The following is a 15,000-nucleotide window of genomic DNA, read 5'->3' as shown; positions in this document are numbered from 1 at the left end:
CATTTTATTCATACAATGCAGTGTGCCTGGAAAAAGTTGAAATTTTCTAAAGGCTACAATAAAATCAACATGACCGATGAAGATACGACACGTCACAATGAGCAAACTCACTGTCTTCTCTGCAAACAGGGTTTTTTAAAAGGTAAAGGAGTAAAACATCATGACCATGAAAAATCAGGAAACAATTACATTGGAGCTTATTGTAATAGATGCAACCTCCAAATGAAAAATCACAAATTGCAGCTCACTCTCATTGCACATAATGCTAATTACGACATGTCGTTAATCCTGCGTGAATTAACGATACCTGACTTGAAAATCAAACTAAGACCAAAACGTTCAGTTCATAAATACCATTAAGTCATCATAAATGACTTGAGATTTATTGACTCGTTATGTCTGGTTCGCTCGCGGCTTTAGCGAACCAATTCATCAGTAATGGGAACGAACCCATATGCACACAACAGATGTTGAAAGATGTGCCAGCACCTGCGTTGCCATTATTGATCAAGGGAAAGCAGGTGTTTTGTTATGACTATATGGATTCGATGGAACGACTTTCTGAGACACGTCTTCCATCCCGCGAAGATTTTTTCAATTCGCTTCAAGAAGCAGAACTTTCCGAAAGTGATTATAAACATGCTCAGAATGTTTGGAAAGTAGCTGGGTGTCAGAGCCTGAAGGACTATTTGTTGCTTTATGTAAAAGTGGATGTTGGTCTTCTATGTGATGTCTTCCTAGAGTGGAGAGGTATTTTGAAAACCCAGTGGAGGTTGGATATTGTAAATTATGTTAGCCTGCCAGGATTTGCCTATGACTCCTTTCTGCTAAAAACACAGCAGGAATTAGAGGTGCTTAGTAGCCCAGACATATATCATTGCATTCAAACAAATGTGCGTGGGGGCTACACAAGTGTTGTGCGTCGTTTTGTACGCGCCAATAACATCTACACGAACCCTCAGTTTAATCCAAAACATGATAGAAGCACTTTCCTTTCATATCTTGACTTCAACAGTCTTTATCCCACTGTAATGCAAGAGAAGTTGCCATGTGGGGATATGAGAAAACTAGATGAGACAGAAATGCAGTCGTTTTTGAGCGGGGCTTGGTCAATCAAGCAACTGATGGCGATTTTGGATATCTCATTCTGTGCGATACTGAGGCTGTCTCACGTGAAGTCGTTGAGAAAACGGATGACCTCCCACTGATCATCAGAAGACACAATATCACCAACAGAGATATATCGTCAGTCACACGCGAATGGTATGAAGAAGAAAACCGTCCAGCACCGTGTAAGAACATAAACTGATTGGAACACATGCTGCTCAGGAGAAAATGCTATTTGCTCTGCCCTCCTTAAACTACTTATTCGACTAGGCCTGGTTGTTAAAAAGTGCATGCTATTTATATTGTTTAGCTAAAGCACTTTCTTGCGGACTTCATTCAGGATAACATAGAAGCCCGCAAAAGTGCTACTTGCCCTATCAAGAAAAATGCAATCAAGTGTATTTCAAACAGCATTTTGGTCGATTCCTGATGAACGTGGCCAAATATAGTGAAGACATAGATATTGTCACCAACCGCGAAAAGTTTTTGAAGCTGGCCCGAAGTCCTTACTTTAAACGCGTTGTACCTCTCAATGATGGTCATGTAGTTGTAACTCGCCATAAGAAATATTCACGGGTGAATCATCCAAACTACATTGGCTACTACATCCTAGAGCTGTCCAAGCTGCGACTATATGATTTCTATTACAATGTGTTGAAGGCTCATTACGGGGATCAAGGAAACTAGTGTATTGCGACACTGATTCCTTAATAACAGAAATTGAAACTCCTGATCTATTAACAGAGTACTGCAGGAACCCTTCAAAAGCTATATAGACACAAGTAACTTTAGCCCCTCACATTCCTTGTACAGCACAGACAACAAAGGAAAGCTTGGATTTCTCAAGTCTGAAGTGGGGGAAAGAACCATCTCAGAATTTGTAGGTGTAAAACCAAAATGCTACTCCATCCTCTTGGCAGACGGTGACCGGTTGAGTTCAGCTAAGGGCGTTCCAAAGTTCATAAAGAAGAAAATTGCTCATCAGCGATACAAAGACGCCCTATTCCAGAAGCAAACATTTACATTTGACTATCAGGGATTCACATTGCTCAATGGAATAATGAGTACAGTAAAATATCACAATAGATTTATATCTGTAGTTGAGGACAAAAGATACTACATGAGAACCTTTGATTCGCGATCTTACGGTCATCCAGATAATTATATAGGTATAGAGGAGGAAGAGCAGGAGGAGGAGGTAGCCCAGATAAAGACACTGTAAAACGAATAAAATTTGGAGTAAGGCGATGAAAGAGGCATAACAGAAGCGAGACTAGCAGAGGTAATGGGTGGGCAAGAGATCGGTGAAATGGGAGAACTAGAAGAAGAAACCTATGAATTGTGGGGAGAACGGGATGTGCTGGTCGAGCAATATTTTCCCTTGATAAAACGGGTAGAGGCGGATGATGACATGTTAATGCAAGCCGCGGAACAGGAAGAAATAAATCAAATGCTCTCATCATCCCCCCTTGAATATATGCTAGTAGATACAGACTTTTCAGAATAAATTGTAGTTGTTTATAAGATAGGGACTGGTGTGAATGTTGTATATACTGTTTATAGTGTAAGAATTTGCCTGCTATTTTTATGTTAAATATAAAATATATGTAAATATATTCTGTATATAGGACTAATGTTGGAGCCTTTGATATTATAAAATTGCACATGATGAATCTGGAATCATAATTTGACCAAATTCCAATAAACATTGAGTTTGTTTGACTTGTTTATATGACCTTTATCAAAACGGATGAAAAAAACACAATAATTGTCTTAAAATTTATTCGATTTGTGGAAACATGAATAAAACGCTTTTATGTTTCGATCCGGCTCATGCATAAAAGACTGCCCGCCAAATCAGGCGGGCGGCGGCGGCGGCGGCGGCGGCGGTAGCGAGAGGTGCGGCGGCAAGATGCGACAGGATTGCTCGGGGCCCGGGACGGGCCGGGGCGGGGGCTGCACGGGTAGTGGCGGTGACGGGTGAGGACCTGTGAGTGGAGCCAGACCTCTGATTTAAGCATGGTATACAACCACCCCACCCCCCGATAAAGGAACTAGAAAATTACTTATGCTTCATGGAATGTAATACAATTCATTATGAAAAAATCAATAAGTCAATACTTACTTTTTATGAACACGTGTTAAATGTTTGATGACATACGGGCATTATAAACTTGCTGTAAGCGAATCGCATCACGTGTTCATCATTCCTCGAATATTCGGTCTTGGAAAACTCCATACATATTTTTTCAAGAGTTTCTCTTACACCCAAGTGCGAAACATTGTAGGCAAAGTACATGGCATAAGCCCCGCACACATCGCTTCGCGTGCTTTGAAGTCGAAATGCATTTTTATACATACTGAGCCCGGGGTAATCAATATATTTGAAATGATAATAGTATAATTTTGGATAGAGAGCATAACTATATAGGAACTCTGCAATGCACGTTTCATAGTAGAGACAAATCCAGTGTCCCATTTCTCTTTTAGAATAACTTGGTAGCGTATTGAAGATGCACACTATAGGTTTTCTATATCGAGGTATAGAGTTTACCTCGTCTGCCAATAATACGCCTAAAAACAAGGCTTGCTTTCCTATGTGCCCCATCAATCCTCTTTCAATCTCCATGTTGTTCATCGCACAGCCGCTTCAAGCGCGCACATCACACTGCAGCCGTCTTTCAGAATTAACTGTTATTATACCCACTGTTTCGCCAAACAGTATCAACAGACGGTTCTCGTTTTCTCCCTTGCTTAGATTCAAGCTAAGTCTAAGCCCCCCATTCATTTCAACGGGCAAATTATCATTCAAGTTTTCAGCACGCAAATCAAATGTGCAAATCATTGCCCCCTTGCCGAAAATATCCTTTCCGATTAAATGGTCTTTGTGAAAACCAAGTGCATCCAAAGTACGATGGTAGAGCTCAGCATAGTCATGAGGGAATTTACTAGGAATATTATACATGGTTCTACCATTAACACTTAAGCTTATTTGACTTATATCGCCATGGCTCAAATACAATGGATTTAGCGTATAGTCGCCAGAATGAGCTTCCATGCTCGTTATAATAAGCGAGAGTTTTTCCGGAATAACATCACCCCACGGTTGATCATACGTTCCTGAGGTTTGGTCTTTGGCTAGCACATAGGTTTTCAAGAGGGTTTTGGTAAATGTCGATTTCAAAAGATTCCCTGTGGCGAGAGACGCGTTCAAAGCATGAAGTGCATTAGGTAAGGAAACAGTCGCGTATAAAGCAGCTTGGCTGAATCTATATGCAGACGAATGTTATCGCCAGTTGGAGAATTTAGCAGCCATGCATTACTAGATAGTTCCATTCTGAGTCTAATCGAAATACCATCGAGCAAGTAACTGTCTAAAGAACTTATATCCAGAAGAAGCGGGGTACAGAGTTGTATACCGTGAGTCTTAACCCGCTTCATAATGGTCTTGTGTTGCGCGCTGGCATTGTCAAAGTATTCTGCTGTTACTTTGGAAATAAAACCGTTCTCTGGGATGGCAATATTAGCATTGGCTCCAATTGTATTCAATTTGTTGGGCGACAAAGTATTCAGCATTTTAACGTATGACGTGTACCCATAAAGTACATTATTGTCAACAGCTACATCTCCCAAAAAACATTGCACTGATTTGAATAGGCTGTGCGCGGTATTATTTGCAAATTCAACGTGTTGAACGTCTTCGAGAGGAGTAGTATTGTCTGGCTTAGTTAAGCGTAAAGAGGTGTGCAACACCAATTTCCCCAAATCAATAAAACTGCCAAGTGTTCCAGGAATGAGAAATTCTATATCTATCGGATAATTTCATATTGAATCCGAGGTTAGTAGGTAAAACATCAGCATCATAACGGGAGGCAATCGTTGTTTCCAATAATCTCATTTTGTTAGGGCGGGGAAACAATTCACTGACACCGGCGGCATATTGCCCCAGGGGAGAACGCGGGTTCCCGACACCAACCGCGCTGGTGATGCTCGCCATACTGCTCTTAGTTCAACAATGATTACAACTCGGTAAAGATGTCCTTTTATAACACCTTTCCTCCCGACTCGCTTGACTTTCTTTTTCCCGCTTCCTCTAGTCAATTTCATTGCAGCTTGCTTTAAGGAATTAATTCCATGCTTTTTATAGAGCTTCTCGTTGCTTCCTGTGAAATATCATCTAGAACGTTGTTTCCAAATGTTCGAGCTGAAGGCACAATGACATTTTTCACTAGGAAAGGGAAAGCTCTTTAGCGAGTCCAGCTAAAACCGAGAATAAACCCCGCCTCTGTGATAGCTTGGTTCATAAGAAAGTGTGACTATATCATCAATACCACTCCTCGGGTTGATATCTGTTTGCCATTCGAAAACAGGGTATGATAGTCTGCTACGGAAGGAGGGATGAATGTAACCTGCATGGTGGCGGCGAGGAGACTGTCTTTTCAAATGGACAACATTCCTATTAATACAGCAAAATGTACTCAAAGATTCGACTCGATCGGATATGAAGTAAACATGTAACAGGGTATCCTACTTCGAAATGCATAGTACGACCTTTTGATCTGTGAGTTTAATAGAAATCGAATCAATTACTTTGGATTTAAGGGACTTATATATAGTTGGATGCACGCCTTTGTTAGACCTCCAGAGAGCGAAAAGGCATCAAGAATATTTACATTTTTCCCTGCATACCTAGAGGGATTGACAAGGTCAGTGTAAATGAGAACACACTGTACGTCACCATTTCTCAACAGAGGGGCATGACCATGTAGCGGAACAAGAACGGGGTTTTTTTGTTTTTCATGTGTACCCAAGGAAGAAAACACAGCATAACCTAAGTTGGGGACAAAACCGAGAACCTGGGCCAGTCGCGCATCAAAGGAAACCTTAATAAATACAACTTGTGGATGATAACCATTGTAGCAGAACAAAGTTAAATGATCATTTGTGGAGCTAAATGCAAGAACCTCTCTAGAATACGCTAGTAAATGGTAGTTGTATCCATCGACCATCTCCTTTATCAATGTCGTTATTATACCGTTAACACACATCAGCAAATACCCAGTGTCATTATACAAGATATTAGCATTAATAGCCTTTGACAGTGTGCGTCTTTCAATAGCTTCTGAATCTGGCGTTGGTCTTATACCACATTCAAGGTGTATACTACACTCTGGTTCACCCGGTTTAACAATGTAATACCGACGGGGAAGCAACACGTTCAGTAGACCGACTTCATATTCCACGTCCTTGTCTAATGTTAGAGTTTGTATATTATTAGTAAAGCTAGTGCTGGAATTGGGGTAAATTTACCCATCCGCAATGCTGGTAACCTATATATGATGTGACTCCATTTAGAGCAAGCAAGACACTAGCAAAAATATTATAATTATTTCATTATATAGAGGTAGACATGACGAGATGCCAATTACATATTGAAGGTAAATCATACTAAACATCATTACATTGTTATTTATTGACATATTTTACATTTAGTGATGTACATAATTATTGGGAAATTGTCTGGAGCTATAGTTATTCAGGATCCACGTCGACTACAGCACTGTCCTGTTTTCTTTTCCATTCGTCAGCCACAGCATCGTCCTCTGTATCCACCAGTTTCCTCTTCCTGTTTCGCTCGGGAGACACAGATAGAGTTAATTTTGTTTCAGGCTCATCGCAGGTCCACCATCTGTCCAGGATGACGCACGATATATTATGCAGTTGGAGTTCAGCCGCAGCCTCTGGAGATGCGGTTGGTAGTCAGCTTTCCACAACACGTAAAGAATTCCAGCGCTTGCAATATTGTAGGGAAGACGACACTTGTAATGTTGCTTTTAATCACCCATTCTACCAGTTTTGTGATGGACTCTTTAAACCAGCGGAGGCGGTTATCATAACTGTCTTCCTTTACCCCACGAATGAAATTTTGATCTCTTGACGTCTGAAGATATCCTTGGTTTATAGGGTTATTTTCCAGTTCGCGGCCAGGAGCATACTGGGTTAGGATACACGCCACATAAGGGAGATTTTCACCGGAGGATAGCGAATATGCAGACTACCGGGAATACCACGATCTTCCCAGCGACACCTGTTCAGTTGATAGATCGGGCTTCTTTCGCGGTAGAGATTACTGTGCGGGTATAATCCATGTAGGCGTCCAGTAAACCCCTCTTTCGTAGCAGGAACTGCAGTTGAGGGAAGAAACGATGATGGTCTTGTTGTTGCGGTAGATGTCATCGCCAGGAGAACCGTCTTTGTAGTTGAACACGTAGGCGTCCGACATGGTGTCCTCTGGTATACTGGTGAGTGATGAATAGTACCGCTTCAGCTGATGGCGAGGGACGAGTAGCGAACCATCGTCCCATCTGCTCTCTCTATAAGCCCGCTCGGGGCACCACCGTGTCCGAGCGTGTTCGTCCTCGCCTCCGGCATTTCTCTCTCCATGACGTAGCCGCCACCTATGTATAAGTCGAGCGTCCAAAGCGGTTCAGTATCTACAACGTCCATGATTCTGTTTCTTTCTTGAATCACAATGTAGGACTGCACTAGCACATTGGAAAAGCGGATTTAATATGGGTCCCATCTGTAAGTTGCCAACGATGGTTGTTTGGTGAAACCAGATCCCTGAATCTTTTGCCGCACGCGCGTATTTTTTATTTCGCTAGGTAATACACCCGTGGCGTCAATGATGTGTTTTATATCAGCAATGTCAGCAATCGTTGGTTTTGACTTGCATTAGAGAGTAAATTCAACATGTACAGGATATTGGAGGATCGAACAGAAGACAATAGGTTGCTCGGCTATCCCATTTTACGATGGGATTGTCTTTATTCGTTCTAGCATCATATTGACGTATGGCACGTCGATACTTTTAACATACAGAGTTTTTAATTTAGTTTTTTCAGGATGTGTGGATATCTTGTTCTCCCTAATCCCTGTGACTCTAAGTTCCACGGGTGGTAGTTTTGTGGTTTTGTATACACCAGATCGCGATATTTTCTTTTTTTTGTAGCTTTTCTTTCTTACAGAGCGAGACGACGGGTTCAATCTTGTAGGAGTGCTTGGTCTTGCACCATGGGAGGACACGACAGGACCGCTGCTGCTTGCTGGCACATGTTCAGAGACCGGCATATGATCGGGATGGGTCGACTGCGGGTTGAAACACGATTGGCCGTTGACCCCGGACTCGTGGAGTTGGCGCATTTAGGCTTAATACCCGTTAAAACACGCTCAGCGGTAGACTTCAGGAACAAGATAATACGTGCGCATTATCCAAATAATTTTCCGATCAAGGAAGCGGCAATAGGTAGTATAGCAGCTAATATATTACCGCCCCGTCTCGATGTCAATATAAGTCTTTTCTTATGGAGAGGAGTTTTCTTTCTAGCTATGGCACGTATGTCTTCCTGATAGTTACGTAATTTCTTGATAACTTTGCTATTGAGGGTGAGGTGCTTCTTTAACAAATTGGAAAATATTTCAGATATACAGTTCAATTGTTCTCGAGCTGCTTGCTCTTCTTCAAAAGTAAGACAAAGTTTTTGTGTGCACTGAGGAGTGGTGTCTTTTTACGCATTTTCTACAATATCATTAGCGTCAATCCAGCTGTTGAATGAAGCAGGGTATCCCAACCACGATACAAAATACTGCTTTTTTCCTTTATTTTTTCGTGAACGCAGTATTTTAATATCGTATGTCTCAGGCAGAGCGCTTAAGACGAGCTCTGGCGCGTAGAATATCCCCTGTATTGGTTCTCCAGACAAATCTTCTAAGAGATAAGTTCTTGGGCGATTCTTGTGTTTAATTGATTTTATGCGAAAGAGCTCGTGAGTATTTTGCTGCGTGTATCCTTTATGGAATACAGAGGAACGAGCACTTCCAACAAGGCGAACTATTTCCCCAACTGCCAGTCGAGAAGTGATGGAAGACGCTGGTTGCTTCGGGTTTTATACATTGCGTGGAATTGCCGTTTGATTGCAGATGGGTTTTTAAGTTATGAATATCAATGGGAGTTTGTTTGTTCTTCAGTCCAGAATGGGGCGAGCGGTTGTAGGCACTGACCATGTTTTGCAGCTGATCAATATATCTTGAAGAATTTTGAGACGTGATGAACTTGTAGATGCGTGCTTTAAGTGTACGAATGGCCTGCTCTGCCAAGGCTGCTTTGATCTCACTTGAGTACACACTGTATAGCTTAATGCCCCGGGAACATAAATAGTTTCTTACTTTTCGATTCCAGAATTCTGTGCCCAAGTCGGTGTTTAATCTTCGTAAGCCTTCAGAATCTTTATTTTCCACCACTTGTTTAAAGGCCACGAGCATAGTATTTGCGTCTTTATTCCGACACGGGACAACTTGCATATACCTAGAAAACACGTCTATGCATACCAACAAGTAGCCTATGTTATTATTTTCCTTTCTTATATGTCTCACGTCTGCTAAATCGGCAGCCATGATTACTTTGGGTTTTGAGGCTATTATCTTTGCCGGGGAAATTTTTAGTCTGTAGCTTATGCAATGTATATGTTTTATTGCTTCTCAAAAGTTGAATACGTCATCACGTGTTATTGCCGGATTTATACTTTTGCTTTCTCCCATAATTTCGCCTGAGAGCTTAAACCATAGGGTTCGTTATGTTGGGAGTATAGTGTGTAAGAGTTCCTTCTTCCTGGAGTTCACCATTGAATACGCGTTCACCTGGGGTTCTCCAACAATGTTTGAGCGAAACTGTAGGGACTCAGGAGTATTTATACCCAAATCAACAAGAAGATATCCATAAGGACGTGAATATACAGCATATTTATATATATCTACAAACTGGTTTGCCTTCTCTTCCCGAATATTTGTCTGCCCAGAGTGTGAATTTGAGATAAATCGCGCTGTCTTAACAAGAGGAAATGAGAATAGTTCAGGCTAATATTCCTTGCATGCTTTCCACCCATATATAGATTTTGAGTGATAAATATGCATGAAATATTGTTGTGCCGTCCGCGAGTAAAAGCATCAACCACAATTTTGTTCCTTACAGCATCAATGAAAATATCGTCAAGTACATACAATGTCCCTCTCCGATCAAACGTATCCTCGTTGGCAATTGGATCAATTATTTCAGACGACACTATAACTTTAGGTCCTATTTCTTTATTTCTTTGAAGAGGATGAGACGTTGCCACATATGACAATTTTTTGAACTTTTCATGATACTTCAGAATAAGCTGCTGTACAAGTTCCGATTTTCCAGAGTTGCTATATCCTGCAACTATTATGCGCGCAGGATATTGGAAAATATCGAGAAGGTTCTCTGAATATGTCTCAGTCATAGCGGAAACTCTATTAATGATGGTAATTATTAAAGTATGATGCTTATATAGCACAGAATATGTGTGTGTGTGTGTGTGTGTGTGTGTATACAACAAGAACAACAACAACAACAACAACAACAATAGCAATTACCCTCACTTTGTGCATGCCCCTCCACTTCCGTCACCCCCCCGCTGACGGCCCTCTGACCGTCTTACCCACGCTCCCGTCACCCCCCCGCTGACCACCCTTTCTTCCATCACCTCCCCCTGCTGACTGACCTACTCCTGCCTGTCACCCCCCTGCTTCCGTACGCTAGCCTGAGGGGGGGTTAGGGCATGAAATAGTGAAATTTTTTTTTTTTGGGGGGTGAAAAGGTAAAATAGATGTGGGTAGGGGGGTCTAGATACCCCCTCTTCCGTAACCCCCTGCAAATTACCCCACTCCTGTAACCCCTGCTCACCCCCCAACCCCCACTTCCAGTCCCCCAAATTACCCCCACTCCTGTAACCCCTGCTCACCCCCCAACCCCACTTCCAGTCCCCTGCTGAGGCAACCCCCACTTCCGTACATTTGTTACTACTGACATGATCGAGGTTTATAAATGGATGAAGGGCTTTAATAAGGGAGACATTCATAAGGTTTTGTTGGTAAGAGAACCGGGTAGGACACGAAGTAACGGGTTTAAACTGGATAAATTCAGATTCAACAGGGACATAGGCAAAAATTGGTTTACTAATAGGGTGGTGGATGAGTGGAATAGGCTTAGCAGTCATGTGGTGAGTGCCAATACAATTGTCACATTCAAAAATAGACTAGATAAATTCATGGACAGCGATATTAGGTGGGGTTAGATACACGGGAGCTTAGGGTCAAAGGAGCTGCCTCGTACAGGCCTACCGGCCTCTTGCAGACTCCTGCGTTCTTATGTTCTTATGTTCTTATCTCCTGTCCTCTCCTCTCTTCCTCTCTTCCTCCCTCTCTCCAACCCTTCCTTTACCACTTGCTTCTTTCCTTCCCTTCTCTTTCTCCTTTTTTTCCTATCCTCCCTCCCTGCTTCTCTCCCTCCTTCCCTTCCTCCACCCTCTCGTTACCACCTGCCTCTTTCTTTCCCTTCATTCGTCAACCCTTCCGTCACTATAACTTCTCTCCGTCCCTCCTCTCCCTCCTTCCTTTCCCTCCCCTCTCTTCTCTCTTCCTCCTTTCCTCCAGCTCCCTCCTCCGTCTTCTCCGTCTCGTTCTCCCTTGTCCTCGTGTCTCCGGAAGCCGCCTCCTCAAGAATCAGCCGCGCCATTGGACCAACGCGGAAAGCTCTTGTTTGTAATTGACGCCATCTACCTCGCTTGTGTATGTGTGTGTGTGTGTGTGTGTGTGTGTGTGTGTGTGTGTGTGTGTGTGTGTGTGTGTGTGTGTGTGTGTGTGTGTGTGTGTGTGTGTGTGTGTGTGTGTGTGTGTGTGTGTTCCTAACGTTAATATTTTTCCCACAGCAGAATTTTCTGTTTTTCTTTATTAACTCTCTAACACAAATCAAAGAAGCAATGATAACTGGGGACTTTAATTGCCCTAACATTGACTGGGGAGAATTTACTGGAGATCAAGAGGGTAACTGGCTTATAGAAATGGTGGAGGATTCGTTCCTCACTCAAGTCGTAACTCAACCGACAAGAGAAAACAATCTGCTGGATCTGGTACTAGTAAGTAACCCCGACCTCACTCGCGACTGTGAAGTTGGTGAGAAAATTCCTGGTTGCGATCACCACTTAATCCTTTTTTTTTTTCCACGCCGCCAGAAAATATTATACTGACCTGCGAGGTTAGAATGTTATGTATGCCTTCATTTTTTTCAATATGTGGAAGCTACACTTATACTTTTTCTTTATGGAGTGGCTTTTTCTTTTTAGTAGTCGGCGCGTGGGCTAGGGAAATACTGGTAGGGGAATAGCATATAGTCGTAAATGTTGTAGTGGTAAACCTATCCCTCAGCTCCTACAAGACACACACAGCCTAAGCTCACCGTTTTACCAGCGGACGGGATGAAAGAATGAAGATGCTGGTTAAATGTTGCATAGTATTGTAGAGTAGTAACCTCTCAAGTATAGCATCAAAGTTCAGTAGTAAGTGATGTAGTAGTAAGTCTTTCCCTCGGTTACTACAAGACACATCACCTCAGCTCACATGATTACCAGCGGACGGGATGGAAGAATACCCAAAAATTACGAAATTAGGGCGTATATTGCAACAGAGAAACCAGATGAGGTAGCCATCACAGAGACTTGGGCCAACTCTGCACATCTAGTATCCGAACTGTCATTCCCCGGGTACGAAAGCTTCCACAAAAATCGAAACCACAAGAAAGGAGGAGTAATTTGCTACGTAAAAAGTACGCTCCCAGCCATAAAAATAGACAAACAGGATGCAGAGAATTACGATTCCGTCTATGTGGAAATAACCGCGAATAATAAGAAACTAACACTTGCGACTTGCGGCCTCCAAAACAACAGGCAGCAGACGACACTGCCCTGTACGAAGAGCTTCACTCTCTAACACAAATCAAAGAAGCAATGATAACTGGGGACTTTAATTGCCCTAACATTGACTGGGGAGAATTTACTGGAGATCAAGAGGGTAACTGGCTTATAGAAATGGTGGAGGATTCGTTCCTCACTCAAGTCGTAACTCAACCGACAAGAGAAAACAATCTGCTGGATCTGGTACTAGTAAGTAACCCCGACCTCACTCGCGACTGTGAAGTTGGTGAGAAAATTACTGGTTGCGATCACCACTTAATCCGTTTTAATGTCAACATAAGTCACAAACTCGTAGACAATCCGTCAGTGATACCAGACTACAAAAAAGCAAATTTCAACCTAGCCCGTGAGCTGCTTCCCCCTGCGACCTTGAACCCACTTAACAACGTGTGGAACGACTTCAAAGATAAGCTTTTGGGGTAGAAAAGGCTACAGTGCCTACGAAATCCAGGCGAGTAAATGGTGCCGTAGATGCACCGTGGATGACCAGAGAAATAAAAAGGGTAGTAAACCTTAAAAAAAAGGAATTATAATCTAATGAAAGAGAATGACACGACCGAAGCCCGTACACAGTACCACACCACCCTCAGAGCTCGTCGCACCCTTATTCGGAGTAGTAAACGCAACTGTGAATAACAAATAGCGCGCGACATCAAGACTTCACATACATCAAATTGAAAAAGAAAGTAAAATCAATATTGGTTCCTGACAGACGAGACTGGATCTGTAACTCTGAACAGTAAACAGATGGCCAGAATCCTCAACAGTAACTTCGCATCCGTATTCACAGTCGAGGACATCGAAACCATTCCCGAGGGCACTGACCCGCCGAGGGGGATCACGCCGCTAGAAATTGACGCAATATGCGACCAAGAAGTGAAAAAGTACTTGGACAAACTGGACACGAACAAGTCAACGGGACCCGATAGTTTGTCCCCGCGGTTATGAAAAGAGCTTAAACAACAAATACTTCAACCACTCACTAACATAATTATTCAACCGGTCAGTTCAATTGAACAAGGTCCCGGAAGACTGGAAGATGGCAAACGTAACACCGATTTTCAAAAAAGGAGACAAAAGCGTTGCATTAAACTACAGGCCCATAAGTTTGACGTCAGTGGCACGAAAAATACTCGAAAAGATTATTAGAGACAAACTTGTTAAGTTTCTCGAAGACAATAATATAATCTCCGACACCCAGCATGGTTTCAGAAACAAGCGCTCCTGCCTAACAAATTTATTAGACTTCTTCCAAGGTATATATATAAGAACTGGGATGCCCACATCCCCAGTGATGTTATATGCCTGGACTTTCAGAAAGCCTTCGACAAGGTACCGCACGAGTGACTCCTTAAGAAACTGCACTCGGCGGGCATTGGAGCCAATCTGATCGCGTGGATAAGAGATTGGCTCACCAGCAGAAAACAACGAGTACTACTCAACGGACAGCCTTCCGATTGGCTTCCAGTCACTAGTGGAGTGACTCAAGGGTCAGTGCTGGGACCCATTCTCTTCATGATATATATCAATGACCTAGAATCAGGACTGAAATCCACAATATCCAAATTTGCTTATGACACCAAGGTGGGTGGAAAGGCCCTCACAAAGACCGACTGCGAAATCATTCAGAAAGACCTCAATCACATTATCGAATGGTCGGAAAATTGGCAAATGTCCTTCAATGTTGACAAATGCAAAGTCATCCACATTGGGTCCAGAAATAATAACCACACATACATCATGAATGTGAAACCTCTGCAGGCGATGCAGGAGGAAAATGATCTTGGAGTCACTATCAGCAGTGACCTGAAACACGCGAATCACTGTAAAAAAGCATATAACAAAGCCAACACTATGCTCGGGTTCTTAGCGAGGAACTTCGAGTGTAAAACGCCAGACGTGATGCTGTCCTTGTATAACTCCATGGTAAGACCGCGCCTCGAGTAGGCAGTACAGTTCTGGTCTCCTAATTACAGAAAAGACATTGTTTTACTGGAAAGGATTCAACGACGCGCCACGAAGATGATTCCAACCTTAAGGGCCCAACCGTACGAGGAACGACTCA

Source organism: Eriocheir sinensis, unplaced genomic scaffold (assembly GCF_024679095.1).
Source record: "Eriocheir sinensis breed Jianghai 21 unplaced genomic scaffold, ASM2467909v1 Scaffold325, whole genome shotgun sequence".
Taxonomy (NCBI): Eukaryota; Metazoa; Arthropoda; class Malacostraca; order Decapoda; family Varunidae; genus Eriocheir; species Eriocheir sinensis.
Note: the sequence above shows the minus strand (reverse complement) of the source record.